The following is a 19,842-nucleotide window of genomic DNA, read 5'->3' as shown; positions in this document are numbered from 1 at the left end:
CCTTATTCCAGATTCTGCTAATGTACTTCCTGAGATGTACAGCAGGGTCCCTGCCACCCAAATGAGAGACCCATTTGGAGTCTTGGCTTTAGCCTGGCCCAGCCGTAGCTGTTGCAGGCATTTGGGGAATGAACCAGCAGATTCAGAATCTGTCTCTTTTGCTGTCTGTCTGACTTTCAAATAAAAATATACAAATAATTAATTAAAAACTGCCAAGGTCATCAGAAACAGTGTCTATAAAACTGGAACAGCAGAGAGAAGCCTAAGGAGACACAACAACTAAATGTAACATCTTGGAACAGAAAAAGTGCATTAGGGAAAATTTAAGGAAATCTGAATAAAGTATGGACTTCAGTTAACAATAATGTTATTCATATTTGTTTATTAAATATAACCAGTACAAGTATAGACTATCGAGATAAGATGGTAATAACAGATGAAACTGACTTGTTGGGTACGTGATGGATACTATTTTCTGTAAATGTAAAATAATTTTTAAAATTTTTCTATTAAAAATGTATGTGTACAAATGTGAGAAGTTTAAGAATGAAAAGACACTAAGGTAGTAATTTAGTATATTTTATCATGTTTTGTATTAAAAATGGGGTTAAAGTGTGATGCTTACCAGTTATGTTAGAAAATCCCAGTGACTCATGTTAAAAGACTAAAACATTCTATATAAATTATAAATTTCTCATAAATTATACATTCATTTTTAACTACTGGTGGCAAAGGAATATTCTTTGCCCTGTTTAGATAATGTATAACTGAATCGGGAAGCTCATTTTTACCTATTTTATTCACTTTAGACTTGAAAGTTTTTTGTTCTTCCTAGTCTCCCAAGACCTCCTGTCAAGTTGAAATATATAACTTTTTTCATTTTTGATCTTAGCATTTGTAAGGGATAAATAATTGATTAGCATAGGAATTCTGGGAATATATTTAGCTTATGCTCAGCACTAAACTATTTTTAAATGTCCTTAGGCATCAACCCAAAATGTACATCCAAAGGATGTCAATTGGAAATTGGGAAGTGAAGTGACAGTATGGATTAGAATTATGAGATGTGAAATGCTACAAGAGGAAGAGCAGTTGTCAGCTTCACTGCTATTTAAACAGTCAGTCCACCTTGCTGTGTTTTTAAAAATCCCCTAAATATCTTTCTGCTAAGACTATAACCTCTTTGAGGGAAGAATCTTCCCTTCTAATTTCTATAAAATCTGATTAACAGCAGAAACTTAAAAAAATGAATTGAAGGCAAAGTATTATTTTAAATGTTTAAAATTTTATTTTTATAAGAATATTTAACATGAGATTTACCCTCTTAATGAAATTTAAGTTTACAACACAGTCTTGTTGACTACAGGGATAATGTTGTACAGCAGATCTCTTGAACTTACTCATCTTGCATACTGGAACTTTGTGCCTGTTAATTAGCGATTTCCCATTCCCCTACCTCCCAGCCCTTAACAATCATCATTCTTTCTTTATTTTTTAATGTTTACTAATATTTTCATCTACTTGAAAGACAGTGACAGACAGATACAGAGATCTTTCATCCTCTGGTTCACTCCCCAGATGGCATCACCAGCCAGGGCTGAGCCAAGCCAGAGTCAGGAACTCTAGCTGGGTCTCCCATCTGGGTCTGCTATGTGGGTGGCAGGGATCTAAGTACTTGGACCATCTCCCACTGCTCTTCCTGGTACATTAGCAGGGAGCTGGATTGGCAGCGGAACAGCCAGGACACAAACCAGCACTCATATGGGAAGTTGGCATTGCAGGCGGTGGCTTAACCCACTGTGCCACAACACTGGCCCCATTTCATCCTCAGCCTCTGTTATACTGCCCATCCCCACTGCCACTCCAGTCCTGTGTATGGCTGCATAAGCTTTAAATCCAGCACCTGTTGGGTGGCCACAAAGTCCTCAAGGCTAGAAAAGATAAAAGAATGAAACAGGCATGTGGAGGGGAAAAGAATGAGATTATTTTATGAATTCATAATAATTTATTCTTTTGTGATCATTTTCTGTAGCTTAGATTATGTATATTAGGGTTTTTGTTGTTGTTGTTATTGTTACTATACCGAAATACCTAAGACAAGCTACTTATGAGGAATGGTTTATTTTGGTTTTTGGAGGTTCAGTTCAAATCAGGTGGGCCCTATTATTTCAGCCATCTGTTAAAGTCAGAGGATTGCAATAGTGGAACCTGTGCAGTGGAACCAGGAAGCCGAGAGAGGGAGAGAGGGAGAGAGGGGGAGAGAGAGAGAGAGAGAGAGAGAGAGAGAGAGAGAGAGAGAAACACAGCTCTGCTTTTATAACCAGCCTCCTATACTTAATATTTTTTTCTTTGTCTTTGGGTTCCAGAAGTTCTACAATGACACATCTAAGAGAAATTTTTTCTTTGTATTTATTCTGCTTTGTATTTCTAAAGCTGCTTGTACCTACAGCCTGATATCTTTCATCAGTTTTGGAAAATTCCCAATCTTTATCTATTCAAATATTGCCTCATCCCCATTCTCTCTTTCTTTTCCTTATTATTCTAATAACATATATTTTAGTCCTTCTACTTTTGTCTCTTACCTTCTCTCTTATTTCCTTCATTTTGTCTTTTATAACATTTTTATTTATTTTTATTTTATTTGAAAGCAGCGAGACAGAATTAACAAGAGAGAAAGACCTCACGTGAGCTGCCTCACTCCCTGAATGCCCTCAGTAGCAAGCCAGGAGGCTAGAACTCTATCTGGGTCTCCCATGTGGGTGACAGGGACCCAAGTACTTGAGCTATCACCTGCACCTTCCCAGGGTTTTGCAATAACAGAAAGCTCAGGATGGAATTAGAGCTGGGACTTGAACCCACACTCTAGTATGGGAGGTAGGCATCCCGAGTGGCATCTTAACTGCTGTGCCTAACACCTGCCCCTATTGTTTTGCTTTTCAGTGCTTCATACTAGATATTGTTCTGGACCTACCTTCTGATTTATTAATTCCCACTTCAGCTAAACTCACATATTGAGTTCTTAATTTTTCTTATATTGTTTAGCCCTATAATTTTCAATAGTTCTACTTTATAGTTTCTTTTTTTAAGATTTATTTATTTGAAAGAGTTATAGAGAAAGGTAGAGACAGAAAGAAAGAGGTCTTTCATATGCTGATTCATTCCCTAAATGGTCACAATGTCCAGAGCTGAGCTGATCCAAAGCCAGAAGCCAGGATCTTCTTCTGGGTCTCCCACGTGGGTGCAGGGCTTCAAGCAACTAGATCAGAAATGGAACAGCCAGGACTCAAACCAGCGCCTGTATGAGATGCCTATGCCACAGGCAGAGGATTAACCTACTGCGCCACAGCTCTGGCCCCTGCTTCACAGTTTCTAATTCTTTTTTAGGAAAGAGTTGCAGATTGGTGCCTCCTCACACAGGGCACCATAAATGATAGGAAAAGAGGCACAGACTAGAAAGGAGGCAGTGTATGAATTTACAGCCAGATCAAATTTATTCAGAGAAAATAAATTCATAAAGGTGGCTGACCGACTGCCCACGTGCACATTGATGGAACACGTGGCAGAAGTAGGGGTGGGGTTTGAAGGCAATAGGATGTGAGCTTCAAGGGCAAGGAATGCATTCAACATTTATCTATCTTTTGGGCAATGAGCAAGAATGGCTGAGGCTTATGTCTTTGTTCCATCACTCTTACAAGTTCTTAAATTTGCCTTTAATCTTGGAACATATCCAAAGATAGTTATTTTAACACCTTTGAGTAAGAACTACATTATTTTGTCCCCCTTATAGGTCTATTTCTACTGTCTGTTGTTTCTCTAGGTTTCAACTGACTTGACTCTCATGAGCCTTTTTTTAATTATTATTGCTGTGTGCAAGACATTGTATATTAATTATGGCCAAAATTAGTCGAATCTAGTACAATATTATCTTGCTAGAGAAGATTTAGAATGCTTTTGGCAAGTGCCTAGGAACATTAGCAGTTCCATTTCAAATTCAGTATGGACCTTGAGCTAATTGGAAGCTGGGTTTTAGTTCATTCTTATTCCTAGAGTCTAGCCCTTGAGTTTCCCAACTGAAGCATGGATTTCACCCCCCTAACCCTCAGGGTCCTGGTCATTTCTGGGACCCCCTTAAAAGGCTGCCAAACATCTGCTCAGCTTCTAGATCTTTCTGTGATCTTGTTAGAAAGAACCTGGGAGAACAGTAGCCGTAAAGCTGGCTTTAGTTCTCCGGGTCTGAGCTCTGCAGTTCTTTATTGTGTTGTTATTTCCTCCAAAGCCTTCAAACAAATTACTCTTAGAACTTTGTACAGTTTTTCTACTGCCATTCTCAATGGATATTTAACTCCAATCTCATTCAAATTATATTTTTACCAGATAAGCTAAAAGTAAGCAAAATAAAGGGTCCTATTTTTTTAAACATCACTTTCTGTATCTTTATTCATTGTTGAATGATGTAATGGAAGTACTTTCTAAAAAACGAAGTGAGGCATATGGTCAAGTACGGGAAAGGGAAAGACCTGGTCAACCCCCGAACCACACAGGAGTCTGAACAATGGAGATGCAAGATCATTTCCCAAACTAGGCTGAGCAGCCATTCTCCTCTTTAAAGAGCAGTTCCATTTTCAGCATTTTATATTATTTTTTCCTGGAAGCAAAGTTTTTCTTTAGGCAAAGAATAAAGTAACCAGGTATTTCATCAAGTAGGACAGAACTTGTTTTTTACTATTCTGTGTCCTGGGGGTGTGCAGACCATATGTCACATCAGGGGTGTAGGCAGCATGGAGTTGAAGGGGGCAAGCAAAGCAGGTGGCTTTGTAAGAATAACTATGGGCAGTCAGTAATCAAAAGTAAATATATCACTCTAAGCCTGGGCTCGGCTAAGTCAGCCAAAGTGGATACAAGCTAAGGAGGCATGATGGCATTGGCAGTCAGGCAGGCCGCAACGCCCCAGGGAGGTCGGTGGACCTGGCTGGGGCAGCAGCAGCTGCAAGGATCCAGGGAGACATTGTAACTAGGGCAGTCTGCTTTAATTTCCTTCCCGTCCAGAGCCAGCCTCGTTGTGATTGGGACCAGCCCAGAGGAATGCAAGCGAAGGGAATTTCACACTGGTTTCTGTGGGCAGAGAGGAAAGTGGAATTTTATACCTCTCCGGACAGAGGCAGTTACAGCTCCACAAGGAAAGCCGGGGGGTATTTCCCCTGAGTTGATGCAATTTCTCTCCTTGGGTTAACAACTACTCCAGGAGAAGGATAATGTTTGCTCAAAATGTCTGCCACTGTGCTGCTTGGAAACTAAAAGAGGTATTAAGTGTACAAGCAAAAAAGCATAAGGAAAAAAAAACAAGACAGAGCTGCAGGCTTCTCTCCTGCCTGTGATAAGTATATTGTGTGTTGTGCATCTGACAGGCTAAGGCCCATCTCTCCTTATGGAAGGAAATGGGGTACAACAAGACCGCCTTGCTTTCCCTGCCCTTCCCGCCTCATCTACCTCCATCTGAATTACCTATTACTAGCAGCTCCAAATGGAAAGGGAAGTTAGTGATCTGGTGGTCTTAATCCTGCCTTTATCTGAAGCAAGAACTCCTTTCGCAGCATTTTAACTTACTGGTTGACAAGACTCTGAGTACCACATTGTTAAAGCCTTCCTATTATTTTCATTGTATTGTGTATTAGAATACACGCAGAAGGGGTCAGTGTTGTGGGGTAGGGGGCTAAGCTGCTGCCTGCACTGCCAACCTCTCTTATGGCTGCCAGTTCCAGTCCTGGCTGCTCCACTTCCAGTCCAGCTCCCTGCTAATGCTCCTGGGAAGGCAGCTGGGCCCCTGCACCACATGGGAGACACAGATGAAGCTCCCAGCTCCAGGCCTAGAACAGCCCTGACCATTGCAGCCAGCTGGGGAGTGAACCAGTGGGTGGAAGGTCTTTCTGTATCTCACCCTCTCTCTGTAACTCTGCCTTTCAAATAAAATGAGTCTAAAAATAAATAAGTAAGTAAATAAATAAATAAATACATGCAGAAGAAGAATATGGTGAGCAGAGCTAGTCTCCATCCTTTTGTGGCCTCCCTCCTAGAGCAACCATTAAGTTTCTATGTATTTTTTTTTTTTTTTTGACAGGCAGAGTGGACAGTGAGAGAGAGAGAGACAGAGAGAAAGGTCTTCCTTTTGCCGTTGGTTCACCCTCCAATGGCCGCCGCGGCCAGCGCGCTGCGGCCGGCGCACCGCGCTGATCCGATGGCAGGAGCCAGGAGCCAGGTGCTTTTCCTGGTCTCCCATGGGGTGCAGGGCCCAAGCACTTGGGCCATCCTCCACTGCACTCCCTGGCCACAGCAGAGGGCTGGCCTGGAAGAGGGGCAACCGGGACAGAATCCGGCGCCCCGACCGGGACTAGAACCCGGTGTGCCGGCGCCGCTAGGCGGAGGATTAGCCTAGTGAGCCGCGGCGCCGGCCTCTATGTATTTTTTTTTTAAGATTTTACTTATTTATGTGAGAGGTAGAACTACAGACAGAGAGGGAGAGACAGAGAAAAAGGTCTTCCATCTGCTGGTTTGAGAGCCTGGCCAATCCAAAGCCAGTAGCTTCTTCCAGGTCTCCCAGGTGGGTGCAGGGGCCCAAGCACTTGGGCCATCTTCCACTTTCCCAGGACATAGCAGAGAGCTGGATCAGAAGAGGGGCGCCAGAACACCAACTAGTGCCCATACGGCATGCCAATGAAGTAGGTGGAGGCTTAGCCTACTGTGCCACAGTGCTGGCCCCAAGTTTCTATGTATTTTTATAAAAGAGTTTTGTATATATGATATATGTACAGAACACACTTCTCTCAGCACCACTCACATACCTTTTAAAAATATAAATGACAATATAATTCTATATTATAATCCTTTGTTGAGCACTCTAATGAAAGTTGTACCTAAAACCCATTTCTGTGGATTTCAAACAGTTAGTCTTTGTTTTGGCTTCTGGAACTTAACAGAATGAGTTGAACTCTTCTATGCAATAAAAGTTGTGCAAGAATTTCAAGGTGGCCGCCGGCGCCGCAGCTCACGAGGCTAATCCTCCACCTGTGGTGCCAGCACCCCGGGTTCTAGTCCTGGTTGGGGCACCGGATTCTGTCCCGGTTGCTCCTCTTCCAGTCCAGCTCTCTGCTGTGTCCCAGGAGTGCAGTGGAGGATGTCCCAAGTGCTTGGGCCCTGCACCCGCATGGGAGACCAGGAGGAAGCACCTGGCTCCTGGCTTCAGATTGGCGCAGCGCGCTGGCCATAGCAGCCATTTGGGGGGGTGAACCAATGGAAGGAAGACCTTTCTCTCTGTCTCACTGTCTAACTCTGCCTGTCCAAAAAAAAAAAAAAAAAAAAAAAAAAGGAATTTCAAGGTGGCTTTTGCTTGCCTTCCCTAACATTCTTTGTCTCACCCACCTCAGCCACATGATTTGCTTCTGGTTAAAATGTCTAGTTTAGCCGGTGCTGCGGCTCACTAGGCTAATCCTCCACCTTGCGGCGCCAGCAAACTGGGTTCTAGTCCCGGTCGGGGCACCGGATTCTGTTCCGGTTGCCCCTCTTCCAGGCCAGCTCTCTGCTATGGCCAGGGAGTGCAGTGGAGGATGGCCCAAGTGCTTGGGCCCTGCACCCCACGGGAGACCAGGAGAAGTACCTGGCTCCTGCCATCGGATCAGCGCGGTGCGCCGGCCGCGGCGGCCATTGGAGGGTGAACCAACGGCAAAGGAAGACCTTTCTGTTTCTGTCTCTCACTGTCCACTCTGTCAAAAAAAAAAAAAAAAAAAAGTCTCTAGTTTATTCCTCCTATGGTACTGTGGAATTAAAAATAATTATAGGGGCTAGCGCTGCGGCTCACTAAACTAATCCTCCGCCTTGCAGCGCCGGCAAACTGGGTTCTAGTCCCGTTCGGGGCGCCAGATTCTGTCCCGGTTGCCCCTCTTCCAGGCCAGCTCTCTGCTGTGGCCAGGAAGTGCAGAGGAGGATGGCCCAAGTGCTTGGGCCCTGCATCCCATGGGAGACCAGCAGAAGCACCTGGCTCCTGGCTCCTGCCATCGGATCAGCGCGGTGCGCCGGCTGCAGCGCGCCAGCCGTGGCGGCCATTGGAGGGTGAACCAACGGCGAAAGGAAGACCTTTCTCTCTGTCTCTCTCTATCTACTCTGCCTGTCAAAAAAAAAATATATATATATATATATATATATATATATATATATATATAGGTGCTAGTTCGTGTCCTGGCTGCTCATCTTCTGGGAAAGCAGTGGAGGATGGCCCAGGTGCTTGGGCTCCTGTACCCATGTGGGATACCTAGGGGAGGCTTCTGGCTCCTGGCTTCAGATCAGCCCAGTTCTGGCCACTGCAGCCATCTGGGGAGTGAACCATCAGGTGAAGACCTTTTTCGCATCTCTCCCTCTTTCTATCTGTACCTCTACCTATTAAATAAATAAAATCTTTTTTAAAAGATTTATTTATTTATTTGAAAGTCAGAGTTACACAGAGAGGAGAGGCAGAGAGAGAGAGAGAGAGAGAGAGAGAGAGAGAGATCTTCCATCCGCTGATTCGCTCCCCAATTGGCCACAGCGGTTGGAGCCAGGAGCTTCTTCCGGGTTTCCCATGTGGGTGCAGTGGCCCAAGCACTTGGGCCATCTTCTACTGCTTTCCCAGGCCACAGCAGAGAGCTGGATTGGAAATGGAGCAGCCGGGTCTCGAACTGGAGCGCCTACGGGATGCCGGTGCTTCAGGCCAGGGTGTTAACCCGGTGCACCACAGCCCCTAAATAAATACAATCTTAAAAAAATAATAATTATGAATATTTCTTGCCAAAGAAAAACATTCAGAGTAGTAAGCTTGCTTTGAGTGGAACAAAATGGGTTAATTACTTGTGGTGAAAGATGGGCTTGTTTGTTTTTGCTGTTACGGCATCATTATGCTATTATAGAGCATATATTATGCTATTATAGCACTGAGTTATAAACTGGTTACCTTCTGAAGGCTTCCTGTATCTGAATTCTATTTGCATAAGTAAGATAATCAGTGTCAAAGGATAAAATTACAACAATTTAAAGATCTTAATTGGTTGTATTTTCAATTCTAGAATCACGTAACACTTTGTTACATGAAATGGAGTATGTGTTCAATGAGCTGAGCAAAGAAGGCTGACTCATAGGCAGAAAAGAACCTGAAGAAAGCAGAAACAAAAAACAAGAGGGGATTGGTCATTTTCAAGGCTACTTTCCTGGTAAGGTGGGAATAGGGAAACAGAATGACAGAACAACAACTTGGGGCAGGTGTTGTGGTGCAGGAAGTTAAGCCACCGTTAGGATAGCTGCATCTTACAACTTGAGCTTTGGATCCAGCTTCCTGCTAATGGGTCTGGGAGGCAGCAGGCAATGGCACAAGTACTTGGGTCTCTGCCACTCACGTGGGAGACGCAGATGGAGTTCCTAGCTCCTGCTTTGGCCTGGCCCAGCCTTGGCTGTTGGCTATTTGGGGAGTGAACCAGGGTATGGAAGATAGCTCTTTCTTGCTCTGTCATTCTTCATCTTAAATAAATAGATAAACCTTTAAAAATTTTTTTAAAAAATGAAAACTTATTGTTAACATCAGGTTACCTTTTTTATGTGTGTGAAAGGATCCAGTAGAGGGAATTTTATTATCATACCAATTGAAACTGTCCTGTTTGGAGAGTTTGACTGTTATTGTTTTAGTCTTTTTTTTTTTTTTAAGATTTATTTATTTATTTGAAAGTCAAGAGTTACACAGAGAGAGGAGAGGCAGAGAGAGAGAAAGAGAGAGAGGTCTTCCGTCTGATGGTTCACTCCCCAAATGACTGCAATGGCTGGAGCTGCGCCGATCCGAAGCTAGGAGCCAGGAACTTCTTCTGGGTCTCCCATATGGGTGCAGGGGTCCAAGGACTTGCATCTTCTACTGCATTCCCCGACCATAGCAGAGAGCTGGTTTGGAAATGGAGCAGCTGGGACTAGAATCAGTGCCCACATGGGATGCAGGCACTGCAGGTGGCGACTTTACCTGCTACACCACAGCACCAGACCTTATTGTTTTAGTCTTGATTTCTCAAAGTTCAGATAAACAGCTTAGTTTTAGCTTGGTGACTTTGGACTTCAGCATGAGTGATTCCATTTTGATTTTTAGCTGGATCTTCTGGGGCCTAGTGGGAAAACTAAGTCCAAAACAATGATTCCTATACTTCTTATTTAACAGCAGATACTTGTATGAATTTTTTTGCAGCTGCAGAACTTTAAAAATCAAAGTAACTTTTAGAAATATGTAGAGTGGGCCGGCTCCGCGGCTCACTAGGCTAATCCTCCGCCTTGCGGCGCCGGCACACCGGGTTCTAGTCCCGGTCGGGACGCCGGATTCTGTCCCAGTTGCCCCTCTTCCAGGCCAGCTCTCTGCTGTGGCCAGGGAGTGCAGTGGAGGATGGCCCAAGTGCTTGGGCCCTACACCCCATGGGAGACCAGGAGAAGCACCTGGTTCCTGCCATTGGATCAGCACGGTGTGCCGGCTGCAGCGCGCCGGCTGCGGCGGCCATTGGAGGGTGAACCAACGGCAAAGGAAGACCTTTCTCTCTGTCTCTGTCTCTTTCTCTCACTGTCCACTCTGCCTGTCAAAAAAAAAAAAAAAAAAAGAAAAGAAATGTGTAGAGTGTATCTCTTTAAGTGGAAAGAAGTTTAAATACACTTTATTGTATAGCCTATTTATAGATATTACCAAATTTACTAACTGAGCAGAGAGTAAATTAAAGACAATTTAAATCTAAGGCTATATAAACTATTATCTGGAAATCAGTTAACTATAATAATTGGGCTTCCTTCAGAGAAGTGCAAGTAGAGCTACTGCAGGATCTATATTTATCAAAGAACTTGGGCTTTGACTGAAACAGGATTGCAGGAGACAGATCAGGAGGACTTTCCCAAATTTTTAAATGATGTGCAAGGATGCAAAATACAATCTGAATCAGAAGTCTTTGGCTTGTGTCCCAGATATGCCTGTTAGTTTTTTTTTTTTTTTTTAATATTTACTTTTTTATTTGAGAGGCAGAGTTACAGGGAGAGAGAGGGAGGGAGAAACAGAGAAAGAGGTCTCCATCCGCTGGTTCAGTCCGCAAATGGCCACAATGGCCCGAAAGGCCATGAGCCAGGAGCTTCCTCCAGGTCTCCCGTGCTGGTGCAGGGGCCCAAGGCCTTGGGCCACCTTCTGCTGCTTCATGCTCCTTTATCAGCAAGGAGCATGATTGAAAGTGGAGCAAGTGGAACTCAAACTGGTGCCTGTATGGGATGTCGGCGCAGCCGCGCCGCTGGCGGAGGCTTAACACACTACGCCACAGCGCCAGCTGCTGGGTTTTGATGTTTGAACTGTGGTTTCCTCAAGTCATCACCATCACTAATAGTTGCTGAGCGTTTATGATGTCAGCCAATGGCTAACATGATCTTCTAGCTAACTCACGCACCCCAGGAGATTCGTACTCTCTCCACCCTCTTTATCGGAAGAGGAAAAGGCTCAGACGGTTAACGAGCTCGCCTAAGGATACACAGCCCAGAGGGAGGGAATTGGAATTCACAGGCAAATAACCTGAGCTCTACTTTTTGGTATACATTTTTAAGTGCTTCCTTGTGTGCACTTCCTTCAGTGTTTTCTACCCCACATAGGCGAAACTTGCTGCACGACACTCTCAGGGGGTTCCTTTTAAAAAATCTTAACTGGGGCCGACGCCGTGGCTCACTAGGCTAATCCTCCGCCTTGCAGCGCCGGTACACCGGGTTCTAGTCCCGTCAGGGTGCCGGATTCTGTCCCTGTTGCCCCTCTGCTATGGCCAGGGAGTGCAGTGGAGGATGGCCCAAGTGCTTGGGCCCTGCACCCCATGGGAGACCAGAAGTACCTGGCTCCTGCTATCGGATCAGCGCGGTGCGCCAGCCGCGGCGGCCATTGGAGGGTGAACCAATGGCAAAAGGAAGACCTTTCTGTCTCTCTGTTCTCACCATCCGCTCTGCCTGTCAAAAAAAAAAAAAAAAAAAAAAAAACAAAACAAAACAAAAAAAAACTTAACTGGCTCCTGACTTGCACGTGTTAAGCTCCATTCAAGGCCCTTTACAACGTGCTCCAGTTCATCTCTCTAGGCCTGTCTAACCCTGCCCCTTGAACTGACCGGAAAGCCTCTGTCAGGTACCAACCACCCTTTAAGAAGCGAGATTATTCCTGTCTAAAGGGATCTCTGCACATAGTCACATAGTGGGACTCCTGTAGCATAAACTTCATATTGTCTCCTTAGATGTAATATCATGTATAGTTATTTGTGTAAATGAATTGTCTCCTTTAACATCCTGTAAGAAGATACAAATCAATGTAAGCCTCTTTCTGTACACATCGTAAGAATTCAGTGTGTATTTCCAGATGGATGGCTTTTTCTAGAAGTGAAACCTGCAGAGATTTGTGGCCCCAGGAGGTGGGTGGGGTAGAACTGCTCTCAAGACCTGCTTTAAACTGGTGAATAGCCTTGAAAGCTAGACTATTGCTAGTTTCTTTCACTATCATTTCTACTTTGTTTTGCCAACAAAAGAAAGCTCTTAAAAGCCTCAGGCCACGGAATCAAATAGGACCATCCCTGCCTCCCGGTCAAAGCCAGTGCCTTCATTACACTGCAAGGTTATCAGAGTAGAGATTCTGTGCTCTGGGGGCGGGCGCTGTGGTGCAGCTCTGGCCTTTGCTGCCATCTGGGGAATCAACCAGTGGATGGAAGACCTCTCTCCCTGTCTCTACCTCTCTCTGTAACTCTGTCTTTCAAATAAATAAAATAAATCTTTTAAAAGAAAAAAGAGAATCTGTGCTCTTGAAACCAGGGTTTGACTCTGTAGTTCTGGATTCATTGGCTTATGCAATGGAGTTAATGATGGCCATAGAAAGTTCCTTTTGCTTGTCCCTTTTACGGTGGTCCCCATAAAACTAATATATTGAATTTGCTGAGAGATAGACAGGAATGTCCCCTTTACCTTTTCACAATAAGGGTTCAAGTCCTCAGCAAGTGGGATTGGGATAGAGGAGAAACAAATTTCTTGACTTGTGGCCTTACCAACAGAGGACTAGCCAACACTGCCTCCTGGTGGCAAAGGTAGACACTGCCTAACAAATGTGGATGGAAGCCATGGTTGGCGAGGGAGGCTTTTGGAGTATCTGTGAGTATGAGGGCACCTTAGACAAGTTCATGGAAAATGGAATTAAAAGATTAGTGTTTTGGGGCAAAAAAATTTTAAAAAGTTGAAATCCATGCAGTTTTTTCAGTGTGTTTTCCATAAATTTTTTTGACAGGCAGAGTTAGTGAGAGAGAGAGAGAGAGAGACAGAGACAGAGAGAAAGGTCTTCCTTCCGTTGGTTCACCCCCCAAATGGCCACTATGGCCACCACACTGCGCCCATCCGAAGTGAGGAGCCAGGTGCCTCCCCCTGGTCTCCCATGCGGGTGCAGGGGCCAAGCACTTGGGCCATCCTCCACTGCCTTCCCGGGCTACTGCAGAGAGCTGGCCTGGAAGAGAAGCAACCAGTACAGAATCTGGTGCCCCGACAGGGACTAGAACCCCGGGGTGCTGGTGCCACAGGCGGAGGATTAGACTAGTGAGCTACGGTGCCGGCCCCATAAACTTTTTTTTTTAAAGATTTATTCATTTGAATGGCAGAGTTGGAGACAAAAAGATAGAGACAGGGGTCGACACTGACCTGGCTCCTGGCCTTGGATCAGCACAGCTCTGGCCATTGCAGTCATCTGGGGAGTGAACCAGCAGAGAGGGAAGATCTCTCTCTGCTTCTACCACTTTCTGTTACTCTGTCTTTCAAATAAAGAAATAAATTAAAATCTTAAAAAAAAAAAGAGATAGATATGCAGCTGGATCTTCCACTTGCCAGAAACCAGGAACTCCATCTGGGTCTCCCATGTGGGTAGCAGGGGCACAAGTACTTGGGTCATCCTCCACTGCTTTCCCAGGCGCATTAGCAGGGAGTTGGGTTGGAAGTGAGGCAGCCAGGCACTCCGTTAGGGGACACATCCACTTTAGACCACACTTGTCCTTACCTCCTCATCATCTCTTCCCGACTGCTACTTCACTACCACCCTACTGCCTTATCTTCTGCCTACTGCCTACCTAGGAGATCACACATTGAATATCAACTGTGTGCCAGACACCTTACTGGGTTCTGTACATACACACTTTAATTTTTACCACAAACTACAAAATCAGTAGTTTATTTCTGCATGTTCCTCTTGAGAAATGGAAGCTCATAGAGAAGTTGGTTTACTTGACTGAGTGGAAATTAATCTCACATTCTTGTGAATTCAGTTCCTGTACTTCTGCTTCCACACTAATGGTTCTCAAAGTGTGGTATCTGTGCCGGCCTGCAGCACAATGAACCGGGTTTCCTGAAACAGAGAGTGGGAATGCAGGGACAAGGACGCAAAGAATGGAGCCAAGACAAGTCCTGATCAAGGCTCGTTTATTGAACAAATCCAGTAGTATTTAAACATGACCAGTTGTTTACAAGAAGGAGCACAAAAGATTTACATATCAAAAAGGCTTTTAAGGTTACAATAAAACACTTAGGTGATAAATGCAGGTTTCAGGTGTGACTGGTTATCTATATCATCTCTTGTGAAAAGTTCAGCAGTGAGATAAGGTTCTTCCTGCCTCTTCTCGGAATCTCCTTAGTCTAATTGTCTGTGCCAGGAAGTCTCCATCCATATGTTTAAGTATAAACAAAGGGAGTGACTACCTGTGGCTGCCCACAGGTATCCAGATTTTTCATCAGGAAACAGGCTAGAAATGCAAATTCCGGGCCCCAACTGCAGACCCACTGAACCTGAAATGCTGCTGTCTGCCACCATCTCACATCTTGGAATTGGCAACAAACATTTTGGAACGTCAGACAGTTCCCTGAGTAGAACCATGCCTTGGTCACCTGCTCCAATACAACGTGTCTGCTAGGGGTCCATGTGGTGATGCAGCAGGTTGACATCCCATATGAATGCCAGTTCAAGTCCTGGCTGTTTTACTTACTATCCAGCTCCCTGCGAACGCACCTGAGAAAGCAGTGGAGGATGGCCCAAGTACTTGTGCCTCTGCCACTCACGTGGGAGACCAGGATGGAATTTCAGGCTCCTGGCTTTGACTTGGCTCAACTAGGGCTCTTATGGCCATTTGCAGAGTGAACCAGCAGATGGAAGATCTCTCTGTGTCTCTCTTCCTCTCTGTCTTTCTGCAACTCTTTAAAATAAGTAAGTATTTAAAAAGAAATAAATTAAAAAGAATGTATCCACTGCAGAGGGCAGAGTGGACCTTGGGCCCAGGCCCCAGCCTTTGGATTTTCTCTCTGCCTGATTACCCTACATGTGTCTTCAAGCTAGCATATCCCAAACCTTACCTAAAAGGTGTCCTTTCCCCTTGTCCTCACTCGGCTTAGTTATTTCACTTTTCCCAATTTACCTAAGTGGAAACCCAAAGTTCTCTTGCTGCTCCATGCATATCACTTTTAAAATTATCCTTCATTTATCCCTACTTTTTTTTTAGCCCTAACACCACCATTTTCTCAGATCCTCATTACTTCTAACCTTCTCACCCATCTACCTCCTGTCTCTGTTTCAATCTGTCCTACAACTGGCTATAAGTCATCATTTCAAAGAGCAGTTCCTGAGCCCATGCTCAAGTGAAAAAAAAATCCAGTTCTTTGGTCTTCCCCTCCCCCACTCCCTGTCTTCTTCCTTTATAGCAGCGTCCTTGGATTATAATTATTTGTGAGGTTGTCTGATGAATGGCACAGCAAGAAAATGAGACTGGTTTCCAGAAGTCATCTAGTATAATCAGCTTCAGGGCTGGTTTTTTTTTTTTTTCTTAAGATATATAGTCACATCAATGAGCTGATTAGACATCTGCCATGGAGAGAGAATTTGAGGGGTCTTACCAGTGGTTTTGCAGACCAATAATGAACACTTCCAGTGACCCAGAACATTCCCAGCAACCCAGAAACCACTTCTCAGTGACTGCGGTAAGAATAGCCATGCAGTTGAAAGCACAAAGCTTTCTTAATGACCATAGAATCACCTTTGGAAAAGTTGCCTTAGGGCCAATTTCAGAAGGAGACAGATTCTCAGTATTAGGGCCTTAATGACACAATTACCACCACCCTCCTTATTTAGTCTGATTCATTAAGCCCTTGGTTTCCATTAACTAAATCCAGTCCTTTTGTTGCTGGCTGTGGTAATAAATAGTGAATGGCACCTTTCTCCAGCCACCCATTTGATGAGCTTAAAATGACCTCATACTAGCTTTGCATACTAGCATGACTCAGACTGATGTCATCAATCCTGTTAAATGACTGGTGATTCCCCGTGGCAATCAGCACCTTCCTAACAGCTTCAGCAGAAACGATTCTTAAAAGGTTTTTGTTCTAACTTTTTCTTTTTTGGATGTTGTGCAATAGGCTTTAGCTTTGTGTTAATTGTATCTGTTGACATATTAAGTCTTTAATTTTTAGTGTTTTGCATGCAAAAGCAATTTGTTGATAATGAGTCATCCCCTCATTTCTAGTTTTAGTCTAAGACTAAATGGTATAAAAACCCAATCCAAAAACCAATTTTTGCTGGGTAGGGAATATCTGTCAGTGTTTCAAGTCATGAGTTATTATTAATAACATCTGACATTTGTATAGCTCTTCGCATTTCAGGACAGCATTTTCACATTTATCATCTCGTTTGACCTTCCAGTACTCCTCCATGGTGGATGGGGAAGGCATGAATCGCTGCCCTCGTCGACAGCAAGGATGAGCTAGCTGCTGGAGGTCAGAGGTCAGTCAGCAGGTATGTGTCAGAGGAGGACTCTGGTCTTGTGATCTGCTTAAGCAAGAGGTTGCTATTAATCAATCTTTTTTCCTTTATTGTTATTTATTTGAAAGAGAGAGACAGACAGACAGACGCTGAGAGATCTTCCGTCCACTGGTTTATTCCCCAAATGCCCAAAACAGCTGGACCATGCTGAAGCCAGGAACCTGGAACTCACTAGTAGGGACCTAGGCACTTGAGTCATGACCTGCTGCCTTCCAAGGTGTGCATTAGCAGGAAACCGGATCAGAAGCAGAAGCAGGACTCGAACCCAGGCACTCCAACATGGGATGCGGTGTCCCAAGTGGTGTCTGCCTTTAGAAATCCTTCTAAGTATCAGTAATACCTTAACATTTTTAAAAAATGGGCTGATGATCCTTGTAAATGGACGGAACAGTAGCTAAGAAGAGGATTGAGGGGGAAAAGAGAGAGAAAAGAGGAGGGAAAAGATTTATACTAAAGGAAATCAAATCAAATCTCAACTCAGCAAACTCAAAGAGAAACATAATATTACTATTTATTTATTTATTTTTTTTTGACAGGCAGAGTGGACAGTGAGAGAGAGAGACAGAGAGAAAGGTCTTCCTTTGCCGTTGGTTCACCCTCCAATGGCCGCCGCGGCTGACGCGCTGCGGCCGGCGCACCGCGCTGATCCGATGGCAGGAGCCAGGAGCCAGGTGCTTTTCCTGGTCTCCCATGGGGTGCAGGGCCCAAGCACCTGGGCCATCCTCCACTGCACTCCCTGGCCACAGCAGAGGGCTGGCCTGGAAGAGGGGCAACCGGGACAGAATCCGGCGCCCCGACCGGGACTAGAACCCGGTGTGCCGGCGCCGCAAGGCGGAGGATTAGCCTACTGAGCCACAGCGCTAGCAATATTACTACTTTTAAAAAACAAATGGTAGGAGCTGGTGCTGTGGTGTAGAAGGTTAAGCCTCTGCCTGCGGTGCCAACATCCCATATGGGAGCCCATTCGAATCCTGGCTGCTCTGCTTCTGATCCAGCTCCCTACTAATGTGCCTGGAAAAGCAGCAGAAGATGGCCCAAGTGTTTGGGCTTCCGTACCGACGTGGGTGACTTGGAAGAAGCTCCAGGCTTCCCATTGGGGCCATTTGGGTAGTGAACCAGCAGAAGGAAGATCTCTCTCTCTGTCTCTCATCCTCTGTCTGTAACTCTGCCTCTCAAATAAATAAAAATAAATCTTTAAAAAAATTTTAAAAAGTGGAGCCATTGGCCGGCGCCGCGGCTCACTAGGCTAATCCTCCGCCTTGCGGTGCAGGCACACCGGGTTCTCGTTCCGCTCGGGGCACCGGATTCTGTCCCGGTTGCCCCTCTTCCAGGCCAGCTCTCTGCTGTGGACCATGAGTGCAGTGGAGGACTGCCCAAGTGCTTGGGCCCTGCACCTGCACGGGAGACCAGGAGAAGCACCTGGCTCCTGGCTTCGGATCAGCGCGGTGCGCCGGCCACAGTGCGCCGGCCGCGGCAGCCATTGGAGGGTGAACCAACAGTAAAGGAAGACCTTTCTCTCTGTCTCTCTCTCTCTCACTGTCCACTCTGCCTGTCAAAAAAAAAAAATTTTTTTTAAAAGTGGAGCCAGCACTGTGGCAAAGTGGTTTAAGCTATGGCCTGCAACATCAGCATACTGAGTCCCGGCTGCTCCACTTCCAATCCAGCTCTCTGCTGTGGCCTGGGAAAGCAGTAGAAGATGGCCCAAGTGCTTGGGCCCTTGCACCCACCTAGGAGACCTGGAAGAAGCTCCTGGCTCCTGGCTTCGGCCTTACCCAGCCCTGGCCATTGCAGCCATTTGGGGAGTGAACTAGCGGATGGAAGACCACCCTTCCTTTTTTTTCTTTTTTTTAAGATTTATTTATTTGAAAGTCAGAGTTACACAGAGATAGAAGGAGAGAGAAAGAGAGAGGGAGGGAGAGAGAGGGAGAATCCTAGTGAGTTGGTTTGTAGGTCTGAGACACTACCCTGTAATGTAATTCGTTGTTTCCTGGCATTTCCTTCTACTGTGTTAGTTCACCTGAACCTTTGCACTTTGGCAACTGCCAAAACTTTGGCCTTTGCTATTCTTCATTCATTCATTCAATTGTGCCAAACATTGGGGATACAAAGGTTGTAGTAAATTAAAAATGATATCCATAACTGAATTCCCAATGTCTTGTAAGATTAAAAAACTCCAGGGGCCGGTGTTGTGGCGCAGCGGGTTAATACCCTGGCCTGAAGCGCCAGCATCCCATATGGGCGCCAGTTCGAGACCTGGCTGCTACACTTCTCATCCAGCTCTCTGCTATGGCCTGGGAAAGCAGTAGAAGATGGCCCAAGTGCTTGGGCCCCTGTACCCGCATGGGAGACGTGGAAGAAGCTCCTGGCTTTGGATCAGTTCAGCTCCTGGCTCCTGGCTTCGGATCAGCATAGCTCTGGCTGTTGCAGCCAATTGGGAGTGAGTCAGTGGATAGAAGACTCTCTCTCTCTCTCTCTCTCTCTCTGCCTCTCCTTCTCTCTCTGTGTAACTCTTTCAAATAAATAAATAAATAAATAAATAAATCTTTTTTTTAAAGTGAGGGTGTGAACTGAGGCTAGAACATTATGCATGGAACATTTTATTTATATATATATATATATATATACTCTTATAAGGGATACTAAAAAGGGAAAAATAACAGAAAGAAATATAGACACTGGGGAAGAATGAGGAGATGTTAAGGGCCGGCGCCGCGGCTCACTAGGCTAATCCTCCGCCTAGCGGCGCCGGCACACCGGGTTCTAGTCCCGGTCGGGGCGCCGGATTCTGTCCCGGTTGCCCCTCTTCCAGGCCAGCCCTCTGCTGTGGCCAGGGAGTGCAGTGGAGGATGGCCCAGGTGCTTGGGCCCTGCACCCCATGGGAGACCAGGAAAAGCACCTGGCTCCTGGCTCCTGCCATCGGATCAGCGCGGTGCGCCGGCCGCAACGCGCCGGCCGCGGCGGCCATTGGA

At 45.3% G+C, this 19,842-nt stretch overlaps 1 long non-coding RNA gene across 2 annotated transcripts in view; it reads left to right on the top strand.

Moving 5' to 3' along the window:
* The window catches only part of LOC138850496 (uncharacterized), a 35,165-nt gene extending 17,886 nt beyond the window's left edge, over window positions 1-17,279 (top strand). For both annotated transcript variants that reach the window (XR_011390308.1, XR_011390309.1), the window contains exons 2-3: window positions 9,087-9,230; window positions 16,754-17,279. This is a non-coding gene — a long non-coding RNA (uncharacterized lncRNA). The remainder of the gene's footprint in view (window positions 1-9,086; window positions 9,231-16,753) is intronic.
* The last annotated feature ends 2,563 nt before the right edge of the window (window positions 17,280-19,842 follow it).

The sequence above is a fragment of the Oryctolagus cuniculus genome, chromosome 7 (assembly GCF_964237555.1).
Source record: "Oryctolagus cuniculus chromosome 7, mOryCun1.1, whole genome shotgun sequence".
Classification (NCBI taxonomy): Eukaryota; Metazoa; Chordata; class Mammalia; order Lagomorpha; family Leporidae; genus Oryctolagus; species Oryctolagus cuniculus.
The sequence above is the reverse complement of the archived record's forward strand: the minus strand, read 5'-3'. Positions and strand labels throughout refer to the sequence as shown.